This window comes from Propithecus coquereli, unplaced genomic scaffold (assembly GCF_000956105.1).
Source record: "Propithecus coquereli isolate 6110/MARCELLA unplaced genomic scaffold, Pcoq_1.0 Scaffold307, whole genome shotgun sequence".
Classification (NCBI taxonomy): Eukaryota; Metazoa; Chordata; class Mammalia; order Primates; family Indriidae; genus Propithecus; species Propithecus coquereli.
Window position 1 is genome coordinate 462,856 of NW_012148697.1, and position 16,471 is coordinate 479,326.

The following is a 16,471-nucleotide window of genomic DNA, read 5'->3' on the forward strand; positions in this document are numbered from 1 at the left end:
GGGAGGCCGAGGCGGGCGGATCGCTCAAGGTCAGGAGTTCGAGACCAGCCTGAGCAAGAGCGAGACCCCGTCTCTACTATAAATAGAAAGAAATTAGCCAAACAACTAAAAATAGAAAAAATTAGCCAGGCATAGTGGTGCGTGCCTATAGTCCCAGCTACTCGGGAGGCTGAGGCAGGAGGATCGCTTGAGCCCAGGGGTTTGAGTTTGCTGTGAGCTAGGCTGATGCCACGGCACTCTAGTCCAGGCAGGAGAGTGAGACTGTGTCTCAAAAAAAAAAAGTAAAGTAAAATCTCTATGGCTGAAGGGGGAAAATGTCTTAAACACAGTTTAAAGAGATACATAAAGCATTTGTGTGTATAAGTGTTTCAGGTATTGGTGAAAATTTTAAAAGTTCACCAATTTGACATTTCCAGAAATATTCCATGATTTGTCTGTTAAAATAGAGATTTAATTTCTTATTGTCAGCTTCCTGAGGAGTTTAGAGCCCTAGGAGGTGCCACTCAGCTAGCATTTTGTATATTGGTAAAGATGAAATTACAGCTTCCAGTTCTGCAAGATGGTGAGCTGAGATAATTTGAAAAACTCTCCTGCTATAAAACCCTTGATATACTGGGTAAAATACAAAAAAATGACCTTAACTGCACAGCTAAACTCATAGAAATGGAAGTGAAGGCCCAGGTGCCAGCACCAGGAGGTTTGGAAGAGGAGAGTTGAGGATCACATACTCTGACGTTGCTGCCGCGGGGGAAAAGGCGGTGTTTAGCCACTAGAGCTGTTGTCCACTTGGAAACAGATCAGGCCGTGGGCCCGTGCAGGGCTTGGAGGTGGAACTTAAAACCTTCCTCAAAACTGAGATGCTCCAAGAGCCACATTAGTAGAAGAAAAGTGGATTTTTATTCTTCTTAACTCTTGTTATCTCTGTTTGGGTTGTGGGTAAGGGGGGAAATAATCTTTCCTTGAGAATTTAAAATATTGGCCTGTATCTTACATGGATATGGAGTTCGGTTTACATCAACTCACGCAGTCTACAAATTGAGAAATAACCTAAAAATTGGTCCCTGTTTAGTGATAAACCAGGGCATTTGAGAAACATTCATATATCTACTAGGTGTTCAAAATAGAGGAGAAGGGAGGGGAGGAAAGAGCTAAAAAAAAGAAAAAAAAAGAAAGGAAAAGAAAAAAAGGAGAAAATAGGATAAGAAACAATAGTTGCAGAATGAGTGGCTATAAATTTTCCAAGATTTATAAAAATTATGAATCTTCAATTCAACAGTTACAATATGCCACCCATGATGGTGAAACTGCAGAATATCCAAGACAAGTAGGAGATACTAATAGCAACAAGAGAGAGAGAAAGAGAGAGAACTCAAGATTCCACTGTGGAATGATATTAGAATGAAAACCTGCTTACTAGCAGTATCAGTGAAAGCCAGAAGATAATGGAGTAATGACTTCCAAGTACTAAGAATTCTTTATCCAAATAAAGTATCATTCAAGAATGAGGTTAAAATAAAGACATTGAGGGTTTTCCTTTTTTTCTAGTACAAGCCTAATGCTATACACTTTCCTCTAAGCAGTTAAGGTTGCATTCTAAACATCTCCTAATTAATTATCATTCAGTTCAAAATATTTTCTAATTTCTATTGAAATTTCTTTTGTGACCCATGCATTATTGAGAAATATATTTATTTCCAAATGTATATGGATTTTCTAATTAACTTTTTGTTCTTAATTTCTGGCTTATTTATGTATTAGAATGCAGAAAAATTCTGTATGATTTCAACCCTTTGCAATTTGTTGAAACTTAGTTGATTTTCATAATATTTTCAGGTTTCATATGTACTTAAAAACAATATATTTTCTTGTTGGATGCAGAATATATCAATTAGGTCAAATCTTGCTGTGTGTGTTTGCTTGTTCTGTCTGTTGCTGAGGAAAGTATGCCTAGTATTCTACTAGGATTTTTTTTTTTTTGAGACAGAGTCTCACTTTGTTGCCCGGGCTAGAGTGAGTGCCATGGCGTCAGCCTAGCTCACAGCAACCTCAGACTCCTGGGCTCAAGCGATCCTACTGCCTCAGCCTCCCAAGTAGCTGGGACTACAGGCATGCGCCACCATGCCCGGCTAATTTTTTCTATATATTTTTAGCTGTCCAATTAATTTCTTTCTATTTTTGGTAGAGACGGGGTCTCGCTCTTGCTCAGGCTGGTCTGGAACTCCTGAGCTCAAACAATCCGCCCTCCTCGGCCTCCCAGAGTGCTAGGATTACAGGTGTGAGCCACCGTGCCCGGCCTTCTACTAGGATTTTTAATTTTTATATTTGCTTTATATTAAATATATTTACAGGCTACATTATTACAAACATACAAATTTAGGTTTGTTATATCTTCCTTATATATTAACCTTTTGTCATTATTAAATATTCCTCTGATGATGCATTTTGCCTTAAATACTGCCTTGCTTTATTTTGGTTAGTGTTTGCATGACCTATCTTTTTGCATGCTTTTACTTTTAACCTTTCTCTGGTTTTAGATGTGTCTCATAAGTAGCAAGTAAGGGGATTTTAAAATCCAGTATGATAGGCCAGGTGCGGTGGCTCACACCTGTAATCCTAGCACTCTGGAAGGCTGAGGCAGGCGGATCGTTTGATCTCAGGAGTTCAAGACCAGCCTGAGCAAGAGTGAGACCCCGTCTCTACTAAAAATGGAAAGAAATTGTCCAAACGACTAAAAATAGAAAAAATTAGCAGGGCATGCTGGTACATGCCTGTAGTCCCAGCTACTCGGGAGACTGAGGCAGTAGGATCGCTTGAGCCCAGGAGTTTGAAATTGCTGTGAGCTAGGCTGATGCCATGGCACTCTAGCCCAGGCAAGAGACTGAGACTCTGTCTCAAAAAAAAAAAAAAAAATCCAGTATGATAACCTTTGTCTTTTAGTTGTAATATTTAGTCCATTTATGTTTAATGTAATTGGTAATATATTTGGGCTTAAATCTATAATCTCAATAATCTTTTCATTTATCCCACCTATTTTTAGTTGCTTTTTCATTCCTTTTTTGCTTTCTTTGGATTGACTTTTTTATTTTTCCATTTTTTATCTTCTATTAGCTTGAAATTTATACACTCTTATTATTATCTTAGTGTTTATCCTATATGATTACATCATGTAGCCAATCCTATTTTCTAAAGTCTAATATAAATTAGTACTTTTAACATCTTCCTGGGCAATGCATTTACGCTCTCCTGACTTACAGTCCATTGTTGTCATGTATTTTAATTCTCTGTGTATTTTTTTCTCTATGTATTTTTAACTCAACAGGATATTAATGTTTTGTAGAGTCAGTGTTCATTTATATTTTCCCATATATTTGCATTTCATTGCTCATTTATTTCTGAATCTCCACCTTGCTATCTGGGATCCTTCTTTTTCTGCCAGAATAAACACACCTAGTATTTTCTTTAAGGTATATCTACTGGTGATGAGTTCTCCCAGCGCCTAGTACTTCATTTCTTGTGTCTAGGAGTTGACTCTAAAGATATAGTTACATTGTGTTATAGTTTCCATTGTTTCTGCTGAAAAATCAGCTGTTCTGAATTTTGCATCTTTAAAGTCAATCTGCCTCCTCTTCACACTACTTATAATATGTTCTCTTTGCTTAGTATTTCAGCAGTGTTACTGATGTGCCCAGATGTGGATTTTTTTTTAATTTACTCAGCTTATGGTTCATAGGGCTTTTTTTTTTTTTTTTTTTTTTTGAGACAGAGTCTCACTGTGTTGCCTGGGCTAGAGTGAGTGCCATGGCGTCAGCCTAGCTCACAGCAACCTCAAACTCCTGGGCTCAAGCGATCCTACTGCCTCAGCCTCCTGAGTAGCTGGGACTACAGGCGTGTGCCACCATGCCCGGCTAATTTTTTCTATATATTTTTAGTTGTCCAATTAATTTCTTTGTATTTTTAGTAGAGACAGGGTCTTGCTCTTGCTCAGGCTGGTCTCGAACTCCTGAGCTCAAACAATCTGCCCACCTCGGCCTCCCGAAGTGCTAGGATTACAGACGTTATAGGGCTTCTTCAATTAGTGGCTTGATGTTTGTCACCTATTTTGGAAAATTCTCAGCTATTCTCTTTAATTATCATGTCCAGCACATTCCCTCTTTTGCATCTTTTGGGACTGCAGTTACGTGCAGACCTCATGTGTGAATTTGCAGTGTTGCTCCCTCTCCCGTGCTTGGCATCTTTCTGTCTTGGCTTCACTCTGAACGTTTTTGTCTGACCTATCTTCTCTGTTCACTGTATCTAACTTGTTGTTAAATACATTCATTGAGTTCTTGATTCTAGTTATTGAATTTTTTAGCTCTACAGTTACCATTTGCTTCTTTTTTTATGGTTTTCACTTCTCTACTGAAATAGTCAATCTTGCCTTTTACCTCCTTAAACCTGTAAGTTTATTAATTTTAAGTCTGTGTCTGGTAACACACTGTCTGGATACCCTGTGGACCTGTATCTGTTGGGGTCCCTTCTTTTGTTCATGTTGCCTCTCCCCCACATGTGCCTACATATTTTATTTGGCTGTGAACGGTATTTGTAGACTACTTTGTAGAAATAATTTTTGGTTTAGGATGATATTATCTTTCTCCAGAGAGGATTTATATTTGTTTCTGCCAAGCAACTGTGGGAACTAGCAATTAGGGTTACTTCAGTCCAATTTCAAATAATTCAAAGCTGAGCCGAGTCCTGCAAGGGCCTATCTATTTACAATTCGTCCCTACTCCTAGCTTGTAGCCCTTTGGAGTCCCAACACGAAGCGCAACCTCTGCCCTCACCCCTTGGTGAGCTTTTGCATCCATTTCCTCTCCTTCTAGCCCTTTGAGGTTGTTGGGAGTGTTACACAGCCTCTTAGCCACGTCTCTGTTTCATCAGGAATCGGCACTCCCCGTCCCAGGGGAACGGTGCACAAACACTGGGTTCGCCTGCCTGCGCCTCTGCTGTCCTCCTTATCCTGACCTGGTTGTTTTTCGTATTTTAATAGCTCTCTCGTGTCTTGAAGCACATGTGTTTTATACTTTGTCTAGTCTCTCTGACTGTTCTCCTAGAGTGAGTGTTTTGGATTATAGACTGCCATTACCAAAAGCCGAAGCTCCTTATCATTACATTTTTAAGACCTGCCTGTGTTGCTGTGTGTACTTTTCAGGCTTTGATTCTCGCTATAGTCTATGATCTGTGTCTACCACATTTTACCTGCTATTCCAGTGATAAATGCCAAGATTGCCTTCAACTGTCTACTCCTCCTCAGTACTGCAAAAAACGTAGTATTGCAGATATCCCTTTAGAAACTGTGTGGGTATTTGGGGTGATCTATATCCAGGAAGAAATCGCTGGGCCATAGGGAATACCTGGTTCATTTTAATTCAGTGCTACCAGTTGACTTTTCCAGAATGGTTGCATTGGTGTACCCTCTACCAACAACAGTGTGAGACTTCCTATATGCCCACACCATCACCAAAACCTGGAATAGTCCAGCTTTCTAATTTTCCTGAAGTCTAATGGATATAAAGTGATAAGTCATAATTTTAATTTGCATTTCTCCAATTATAATTTTTCTCTATTCATTTCTGTCTTTTTCTGGTTGATTTGCAAGAGTTCCTTTTATGTTTTGAATATATTATCCCTTGTTGGATATAAATATTGCAAATATATTCTCACAGTTTGTCATCTAACTACCATCTTATCCACAATATCTTTTACTGCATAAAAATTGTCGATCAATCAGTATTGTTGCTTTACGGCTTGTTTCTTGTGCTATTGCTTAAGCAATCACTCAATGCCCTTATTTTTCCTAATTACGAACTTTTAATTTTATATTTTTCCATTCATGTATAACTGTTAAAGTCACATGGAGTCCATTGCATACGTGGTGATGGGGACCCAGTTTCATTCTCTGTGTCCGGTGTGTCCAACACTCACTGCTGACGGTCTGTCCTTTCCCTCTTGCTTTGTGGCACCACCGTTATCAAAGGTTACGTTTTCATATGTGCATAAATTATCTGAGCTTTCTCTTATGTATCATTGGTGCATTCCTTTGGCTGGTCTTGCTCTAACGCCAGAAAGGAAAGCCACTTTCCTAGCAGAGACACTGGCGGGGAGGAGCAGTCCGAGAGTGACTGTGGGTTGAATGTTGCAACTAGGTGGTGTGGGCTCCAGCTGGAACAGGTTCCACGTCGACCCGTAGGAGGAAGGGGAGTGCCCCAGGCAGGGCGTCTATCCTTTAGGCTCTAAGTCACTTAATAACCGAATTTCTCCTGATTCAGAAGAGTGTCACTCTCTAAGTAAGCCTCAAAAGAGAAAGATCTTAGAAACCAGCTGCAAAGACTCACTTCTTTTAGCAAATTCCAAAAAGACTAGAAGTCATTGTTACTGCTGGCAAACAGATTTTGAACAGCAAACATAATAGAGAAGTATATAATGAAACCGCATCAAATCCAGGTAGGACAGCTGACTCCTTGGAGCAGAATGAGGTTTTGGTAGCTGATATTGTTACATGGCTGCTGAACAAGATCCTACCACAGTTGACGTCTCTGGAACTGGGGGTACTTCCCCTCAAAACGAAAGATGTACGTCTGAACTGGAAATACCTTTGGAGAGCAAATGTAAATCATTTCACTAGACTTTGTGTGTCCAGAGGGAAAATGCTTGTGCTCTCTGCTGGTTAGACTGTATCCTGTCAGCTTTGGTGCACTCGAAGGGTTAAAGAACACTGTGACCAAACCGTGCTCTGAGGAGGAATCTGTATTCCGGCAGCTGTTCACAAAATATAACCAAGGAAATAAGCCTCTGCGTGCCAATTGATTGGATGGAGTTAAAGGTGGAGATTGTAAAAAACTTACTTCAGAAATATATGCAGAGATAAGAGACCTGTCTACATGAAGTCAGAGATGAAATTGTTATTAGACTTCAGCCCCAGCTTAGATGCACACTAGATGATACAGAAAGCCCTATGTTTGCGTTTCCCCTGCTCTTACAAATAGAATCCCACACTGAAAAGCTCTTCCTATATTCTTTTCCTGGGACTTTAAGTGTTCACAGTGTGGACACCAGTATCAAAACAGGTGTATGAAAAGTCCGGTCACCTTCACAAATGTCATCCCTGAGTAGCACCCACTTAACACTGCCCATTTCGGCCCATGTAACACTTGCAGCAGTAAATCACGAATAAGAAAAATGGTATTGGAAAAAGTACCATATTCATGTTGCACTTGGCAGAAGGCTCACCACAGAACGGCTTGCAGTGCTGCACATTTCATTGTGAAGGTCGTCTTTATCAAATAACTTCTGTGATTCAGTGCCATGCAACTAATCATTTTATGACATGGATTTTAGATGCTGATGGGAGTTGGCTGGGATGTGACGACTTAAAAGGCCCACGTTCTGGAAGGCACGAGAACTTTGAAGCTCCTGCTTCAGAGTTACATATTGTTATTTAGAAAAGTAAACTCTCTCGAGTGACAGACAGAGAAGCTGCTTGCCGTCTGCTGAAAAAGACTAATGATCACATGCCTTCGGCGATGAGAAATCACGATCTCCAGCTTCCGTTCTGCGGGTGAGGCCGCCTCGGCGGTAGCAGCCCCGGCCCCGCCCTGCAGATGCGTCAGCTGCTCCTCGTGCTGTCCCGCAGGACGAAGCTGTGGCTCATGGGGATCATTTACTTCCAGGCCCAGAAGGTTCGGTGGACATAATATTTTACCTCTGGAGGTAAAATATTGAAGAAACTATCCAGAAAACTGCCTCAGCTTTTCACTCTAGCTCTGAAGCTTTCCTGTTAGCAAGTAACCCTGTGGCAGAAAATACAGGAATTGTCAAAACAAATACTTTGTAGTCACAAGAATCGCTAATGGCTTCTTCAGTGTCAGATCCATGCGGAGAAAATCCTGCCGAGAGCGCCGTGGAGCTCCGCCTCCGTGCGGAGCCTGCGAGCCGCGCGCCCGGTTTGCGCACGGGTGAAGTCGCGGAAATCGAGGACGCTCAGCTGAAACAGCTCCTTACACCGAAACTGGGAACTTAAAACCAGAGCAAGTTATATCTCAGGTATCTAATTTGAAGGAAAAGAAACTGCAGCAGATTCTCTAACCGTGACAGCTCAGTCCTTACGGAATCAGTGTGTGGAAGAAAATCAGAAGAAGCCGTTCGTGGGACGTTGGGTTAAAGGCTTGTTGAGCAGGGTGCTCCTTTCGTGCCCCCTTGTGTTTCAGCTCGTAGCAGAAGCACCGTGACTGGTTTGCGGCCTTCGGTTAAAGGGGCGAATAATTCTGGTGGCTCCGAAGCCGGAGGAAGGAAGCGGAAGGCTGCGGAGCGCACCCCAGCCACGGTTCCCGCGGAGCTGGAAACGGCGTTTCTTCAGGAAACCGTGGAGACGCAGTGCAAGGGCAAATGCATAAACTTCGCCTAAAACTTCTTAAAAAACCAAAGGCAAAAAAGCAGAAATTAGCCACTCTTACGTCTTCCCCGCAAAGTGGAAAACTTCCAAGTGAACGTTTAGAACACGTGCCCCAGGGTGGCCTCCACGTGACCGTGAGAGGGCGGGGGACTGGCGGAAGGAATCACAGCAGCAGATTGCCATTGCAGATGAGAAGTCTGGATGCGCCGCCGTTTCCGGTGTTTCCCTGTACAGTAGCCAAACTCCTGGAGAAATTTTAGCAGCGTTGTTGTCTCTTATAACTGTTGTTTCAACAGAGCCCTCAGGAAACGGGGACGCTGACTTTAGGTATTTGGAAATGGGAGACAGCCGTATACCAGCTCCGCCCTGGTGAATGGAACAGTATTTCCCAAGTCACGTGTCTGGGACAAGACCATAATTACTGCAGCCCCACCAAGAAAAGTCCATGTGAAGCTCAGCCAGACTCTGTAACGAATAATATGTTAGGACATTACGCTTGGAGAGTCCCACGAAGACTGATATTTTCAATGAGTTTTTCCGCCTCAGCATTAAATTCTTAAGCAAATGACACATTAGACTTACCTCATTTTGATGAATATCTCAGAATTGTTGAATGGTTGTTAACTCTTTAGTGTAATACTTTTTATTACTCTTAGAAAAACTGTGTTTTCAGGTAGTGTTTATACACTGGCCTTGTGTTAATAGCCATGAACAAAACGTAAGTGGTTGAAGGGTTACCTTTGGTTCTGCCCATGAAACATGGAATCTGTTTTACAAATTAAAATAATCAGGAATGTGTTCTCCTGTGGGTTTCACTTTGTAATTGTAAGAGAATGAGGAGCTTGAAATTTTTAAAAGATGAAAAGCATGTTTAGTTTCTGACAGTTGTACGGTTGAGTGCATTAAATTGTTAGACTTGAAAAAAAAAGCCATATTTATATTGCTACTGTTTTGAATATGCCCATTTGTTCCATTTTTGAAGATATTTTTCTTTTGCAAAGTTGACTTACCCATTTATGGTCCTTTTTGTTTCCATATACATTGTAGAGTAAGTTTATCAAATTTCTCAAAAATTCTAACTAAAATTTTTATCAGGCTTGCATTAAATTTATAGATTAATGGGTATATAATTAACATCTTTAGGCCAGGTGCGGTGGCTCACGCCTGTAATCCTAGCACTCTGGGAGGCCGAGGCAGGTGGATCACTCAAGGTCAGGAGTTTGAGACCAGCCTGAGCAAGAGCAAGACCCCGTCTCTACTAAAAAATAGAAAGAAATGATCTGGACAACTAAAAAAATATATATATATGTATAAAAATTAGCCGGGCATGGTGGCGCATGCCTGTAGTCCCAGCTACTCTGGAGGCTGAGGCAGGAGGATCGCTTGAGCCCAGGAATTTGAGGTTGCTGTGAGGTAGGCTGACGCCACGGCACTCACTCTAGCCCGGGCAACAGAGCAAGACTCTGTCTCAAAAAAAAAAAAAAAAGCATCTTTAAGTTATCCCATCCAAGAGCCTCTGAGAGCATGAACTCTTTCTCTAATTATTCATACCATTTTCTATGTTTCCTTTATTAGAGTTTCAAAATGTTTTTTATAGAGGTCTTAGTTAATTCTTGATTAATTTCTAGATATTTTAAGGGCTCTTGCTATTGGGAATGCTATTGTTCTATTATATTTTCTAGCAGGTTGCTATTACTGGTATAATAAAAAAAACTTATTAATTTTCAGCCATCCTGATGAACTCTCTTATTAGGTCTAATAGTTTGATGCTTCTCTTATGTATTTTTTTCTAGATAGATGAGTACATCATTTCTAAATTATGACATTTTTTTCTTATAATCCTTATGCCTTTTGTTTCTTTTGATTCACTTACAGGATGGCCAAGACCTCCAGTTTCCTGGTAAACAGCGGGGATGATGAGCATCCTTGTCTTGTTTCCTATCTTAAACCAAACATATTTTAGCTTTCTCCGTTAAATACAGAGTGTGCTGTAGATTTTGGCAGATAACCTTTGCCAAGTTAAGAAAATTCCTTTCTAGATTGAGCAATTCAAGTCCTAATTCTATAAGATTGAAGCTGGGTAACAAGCACATAGACTGTATTTCTTGCTTTCATTATATGTGATCTGTTCTGCTTTAATGCTTGTTTTGAAAACTCAAATTTGTTCCAGAATGACTGTTATATTAGGGAACTGTCTGAGCGTCATGCATATTTTTTGTTGGCTACGTGCACTTTTATCCACCAGAAACACTAGGTGAATGCAGAAAGCTGCACTCTGCGGAGAGCGAGCGCACAGGAGTGCGCTCACGCGGGCCGCGCCAGCACCTTGGCTCACGGGTGTCACAGCTGTGCCCTCCCACATCTGGAGTCACCTCGCTTCTGATTTCAGATAACCCCCCTTCCACCACCTCACAGTAGCTCGGAGCTGCAGCCCTTCCGATGCCACTTCTGCAAGCAAATTGCGGGTCTTTTTCGCAGCAAAGTGCCATATTTATTATAGTATTTATGTATTTCCTAACCATTTAGCATGTGTAAAACTATGCTACCATTTGTTTAATTAATAGACTTTATTTTTTCAAGCAGTTTCTGGTTTACAGAAAAATTAAGCAGAGGGTACAGAGAGTTCCTATATACCCCACACCCTGCCCCCCGGTTACTGTTAACATCTCACATTAGTGTAGCGCGTTGGTTACAATTGATGAGCCAGTGTTGGTGCAATGTTATTAACCAGAGTCCACAGTTTACATTAGGGCTCAGTCTAGGTGTCTCTGTGGGATTTGACAAACATATAATGACACATGTCTACCATTACAATATCATACAGACTACTTTCACTGCCCTAAAACTCCCCTGGCCTCTGCCTGTTCACCCTGAACCTTTGGCAACCACTAATTTTTTTTACAGTCTCCATAGTGTTGCCTTTTCCACAGTGTCTCGTAGTTGGAATCACACTGCATTAGCCTTTCAGACTGGCTCCTCTCGCCTTCCAGTCTGCATTTGAGTTTCCTTCATGTCTTTTCGCGGCTTCATAGCTCATTTCTTTTTATTGCTGAATAATTTTACATTGTATGGATATATCAACGTGTTTATCCATTCACCTTTTGAAAGACATCTTGGTTGCTTTCAAGTTTTGGCAATTATGAATAAAGCTGTTATAACCATTTGTGTACAGTTTTTATGTGGGCATGTTTTTAACTCATTTGGGTAAATAACAAGGAATGTGATTCTGGGTTATGTGGTAAGAGTAAGTTTAGTTTTGTAAGAAACCACGTGTCTTCCAAAGTGGCTGTACCATCAATGAATGAGGGTTCCTGTTGCTCCACGTCCTGGCCAGCATTTGGCATTGTCAGTATGGGGTTTTTTCCTTTGTTTGGTTGTGTTTTGTGTTTTGGTTGTTTTGTTTTTGTTTTTGGTTTTTGGTTTTGAGACAAGGTCTTGCTCTGTGGCTCAAGCTAGAGTGCAGCGGCGTCATCATAGCTCACTGCAACCTCAGACTCCTGTGCTCATGCAGTCCTCCCGAGCAGCTGGGACTGCAGGCACACACCACCATACCTGGCTAATTTGCCTGTTTTTTGTAGAGACAGGATCTCGTTCTTGCTCACACTGGTTGGCAGTCCGCCTTGCTTTGGATTGTATGTGACGGCAGTTGCTAGAACGATGCTAAAATGCAGAAATGTGGAGAAGATCATATGTGACAACCTAGCCTAGATATATCCATCAGCTGCTTGCTTCCATCAGTCTCTGGGAAGCAGGCTTTTGTGAAATTGATGGGCTTAATTCGAAAGGACTTAACTGGGGTAACTGGGTAATAATGATTTGGAAATATTTGTACAGGGACCCTTTGCAAGTTTTCACTGAATTTGGACTTTTCAAAAACCCAAAGGGTTCAACAGCCAAAGGAGCATCTTTTTGGGGGGCCATATGGGGTCTTCACCCCACACGTAGAGCTTCCAAACACCCCAAGAGACCAGACCTGCCTCTCAGGGAGGCGAGAAAGGCAGGAGGCTGGGCCAAGGGCAGCGTGAGCTCAGAGTACGTCTATGGAATCACGGCCTCTCTGATGGTTTTTAACCATATTCTGAAGTTTTCCACTCTATAATTCTTTTACCTCAAAATAAGGAAAAAACTTCTGGGAGGTTAGTGGGATGGCCAAGCGCCCTCGGTGGCATAGGGGGTCCCTCCTTGTCACGCCCTCGGCCTGGCCTCAATGGTCCTCCAGGCCTGCCTGGCCTCTGCACAGGCTGCCCCCAGCCCCACCCCAGGCCATGGTGAGCTCGGACCCAGCGGGGCCCCCAGGACCCACGACCAGACTTCTGTGTTCACAGAAGAGGGGAGAATGGTCTGATCTGGGACACGCACGTTTCAGCCGCCTTTGGGAGGCAGCACCTCCACATGTTTATTTGGCACGGTGTGGGCAAATAGCTTGCACCTTGCTTTGTGGTTGCCCCCTGGAGGGCAGAATCAAGCCCCCACTCACTCCAAAATTTGGTTTGGATGAGAAGACTGTCAGTGCCACACACACACACCAAGAGGGAGTGAAGGGTTTGTTGCTCATATGATGGGCTTTCTGGAGAGCAGGGCAAGGCCCAGTGGCTGTGGGTTTCACTGGGTCCCACCGCCCTGGCCTCGGGCTTGCGTTGTCCACGTTGATTTTCCACATGCAGGGCAAGAGGGGCGGGCAGCGCTGGCAAGCCCCCAGCAGTCAGCAGTCAGGAGTGGCCCAGCCGTTTAGCACACATCCTGTGGGCTGAGCCCACCGGCCGTGCCGTGTGGCGCACCGGCCCAAAAAGAGTGCCCAGCTCTGCATCAGCCCTGCGGCCATGTTGGAATCTCAGAGAATTGCAGCGTGGGGTGAGCAATTGTGAGCTGCCGACCACGTGGGGGTGTCCATGTGGCATTGCAGCCCAGCCTCCTCCACTGCATTCTTGGGCCTCCGCGAGACTCTGACACAGTCCTTACTTTCTCCCTGTGTGGGGATCGTCCTTTTCTGTGTTGAAGTTCACTTCTGGGAGTCATTTACTTGCACCTGAGATCTGTGGGTGAGATTTCTGCACGTTAGGAAAAGCTGGGACCCTGGAGATGGTTCGAGGGCTGGCCCCATCTTTCTGTCTTGGCCACCCTGGCTCCTCCAGTATGCAGGTGACCCATAGGAGCTGGCCTGCTGCCCCTGCAGGGGAGGGGACGGGTGGAAGCTGCCAGGGTACCCTCAGAGAGCCGGGCGGCAAGGCTACTTGGGAGCTGGGGGATGTGTCATGGACAGCAGAGACCCCAGGTACTGGACTGCTTCCCAGGGGAAAAGTCTAGAAGGTGCATCGGTAGTAGGCAGAGTTCTCAGGGTGTTCCCTCAAGACCCCCAGCCCCCAGTTATTTACTCAGACAGGAATCTAGGGACTGCCAGGAAGGGACTTTGCAGATGGAACTGAGGTCACTGATCAGCTGACCTTGCAGTGGGGCGATGGTTCTGGACTGCGTGGACAGGCCCAGCGCACCACAGGAGCCCGTAGAAGCAGAATGTGAAGGCAGAAGAGATGAGAAAGATGCAACCGAGAGGAGGAGGGCAGGAAGACCCAAAGCAGAAGAACTCAACCCACCGTTGCCTGGGAGCAGGTGGAGGAAGGTGCCATGAGCCCCGGGATGCAAGGCAGATCAACGAATCGGGAACCTCCGTCCACACCCTCGTGGAACTGAACCCTGCCTGTAACCCGAATGAGGTCGGAAGTGGAACCATCCTCAGAGCCTTTAGAAAGGGATACAGCCCTGACCACACCTTGGTTGAGGCTCCGTGTGACTCGAAGCAGAGAACCAGCTGAGCCACGCTGTGCTGGGCCCTCTGACCTGCAGGAACCGGGAGGTGACCGATGTACGTTGTTTCAAGCCACTGTGCTTGTTGCGGCTGCAGCGGGAGACTGCTAACGGGCCCGCTCCCTGGAGTCACACAGCCTGCATGCCAAGCAGCGGCAGGGACTGGTGCAGAGCCTGTCACCCACTGAGTAGAGACTGTCACCCATTAGGGAAAGGCCACATCACGTGCCATCCAGGAACAGTTGTCTACTATTCATCGGTGCTCGATTCCTGCCATTTTCCCAAAGAGATCTTTCTGGAGTAGACACTTGACGCTTCCTTAAGGATCTTTTACGCTGTCGGGGCTTTGCGCTCAGTCTGCCTGGTCCTGCCTGGGCTGGGGAGTGGGAATGATAAGCGACGAGCATGTGCAGCCAGGGTCCCCGCCGAAGCCCTGCGCCTGCTGCGAGAGCTGACCCGCAGAGAGGCCGCTCTGTGAAGGACCAAGCCCAGGGGATGACGAAGGGAGCAAAAGGTCATTAACTAAGTCCAGGGGATAAAGAGGGGCCAAAATGAGGCCCGTCGGTCCTGCTGAGCAGAGCTGGGGTCTCTGAAGCGCTGTAAAGCGGAGTGTGAACGTGGCCGGCGGGCGGTTTGGGCGAGGAGAGGCTGTCGCGGCGCTCAGGGCCTCACAGTCGGGAAGGGCAGACGGGGACTCGGCTCTTCCACGAAAACACGAAGTGGAGGACGTGGTATATGCTATGAAATTGCAGAGGAAACTCTCACTGAAGGGGTCGGACACAGAGTGAAGGCGTTTGTCTGGCCGCCGTGACAACCTTACCGACAGCCCACGCCTCGGGCAGCCGCGGCGGCTCAGGCTCGGGCAGCGGGTGGGACCGCGGTGTGTCCGGGCCGAGCCGGCGCGGCCTGGGGGAGGCGGCCGGATGCTGAGCGACCGCCCCGCCTGGCGCCTTGCTCGGCCTCAGCCCGGCCTGGCACCTTCGAACAGGCATTTATTACTTCTCATCCAACTTTTTAAGATGTTCTTGCTACTTTTTTTTAACCTAGGGTATTTCCGTGTTTTTTTTATTAACTCTTCACAAATATTTGTTTTAAAATATAAACATGTTTATTGCTTCTTCTGATTATGAAGATAATATATTCATCTTGACAGATTCAAAACAACAGAAAATAATTAGGGTTAAATTCATCTGAAATTCCACCATCCAGAAATAGATACTGTTAACAGTTTGGTACATAACCTTTGGTATGTGTGTGCCTTTTCGTTATTTGTCTTTTAATTAATTTTCATAAATAAGATTCACACTCTGCATACTGGTTTTTAACCTACTTTTTAATTCACATCAATAATATGTTTTTAGTGACTTTTAAAAATAAATATAGGGCTAAATCATTCTTTTGAATTGGCTGCATGGTATTTCATTATGTAAGTGTACATTAACGTATTTTACTAGTTTCCTAATAATATATTATACAATTAGTTTGTCTTTAATTTTTTAGTATTAGAATCAATGCTGGGATCAAAACACTTGTAAAAACGTATTTGTGTGTTTATTTGAGTACTTGTTTTTTAAGATGAAAATCCTAAAAAGCAGAAAAATTGGATCAACATAGCTGTTCTTCGTAAAACTTTTCTTGTATAATATGCATACATAAAAGTGCATTTTTTTCTCCTCATTTTCTTTATTTGTAAAATAATAGGGACAGGGGACTGCGACCTTGTAAAATTCTAAGATGTAGGTCGGCTATATTATCTATCACACAAAATGAGGCATTTTTGACAGTGAAAGACACTGTTAATAATTACGCCAGAGAAAAACACATGTAATGGGTGAGTAAGTTGGTTCTCCTCAATAGACTTCTAACCAGGTGATGAATTTTCACAAAGTGAACATTCCTATGCAACCAACACCCAGCTTAAGAACTAGAACATTCCCATCACAACAGTCTCTGTCTTTTTTTTTTTATTTCAGCATATTATGGGGGTACAGGTGTTTAGGTTATGTATGTTGCCCTTTCCTCCCGCCCCCAATCCGAGCTTCAAGTGTGTCCATCCCCTGGATGGTGCGCATCGCACTCTTTGTGTATGCAAATACCCGTCCCCTCCTGTCCCCCTCCCCTCCCCACTGCCCAACATCCAATAAATGTTATTCTTATATGTGCACTTATGTGTTGATCAGTTAATACCAATTTGATGGTGAGTACATGTGGTGCTTGTTTTTCCATTCTTGGGATACTACA

At 43.8% G+C, this 16,471-nt stretch overlaps 1 protein-coding gene and 2 pseudogenes across 1 annotated transcript in view; 2 read left to right on the plus strand and 1 right to left on the minus strand.

Annotated features, from left to right (window-relative positions):
* Positions 1–9,060, plus strand: part of LOC105814810 — a 39,338-nt pseudogene extending 30,278 nt beyond the window's left edge.
* The window catches only part of ARHGEF4 (Rho guanine nucleotide exchange factor (GEF) 4), a 133,469-nt gene that overhangs the window by 82,571 nt on the left and 34,427 nt on the right, over positions 1–16,471 (plus strand). The window lies entirely within an intron of this gene.
* LOC105814811 overlaps positions 12,633–16,471 on the minus strand; it is a 19,215-nt pseudogene continuing 15,376 nt past the window's right edge.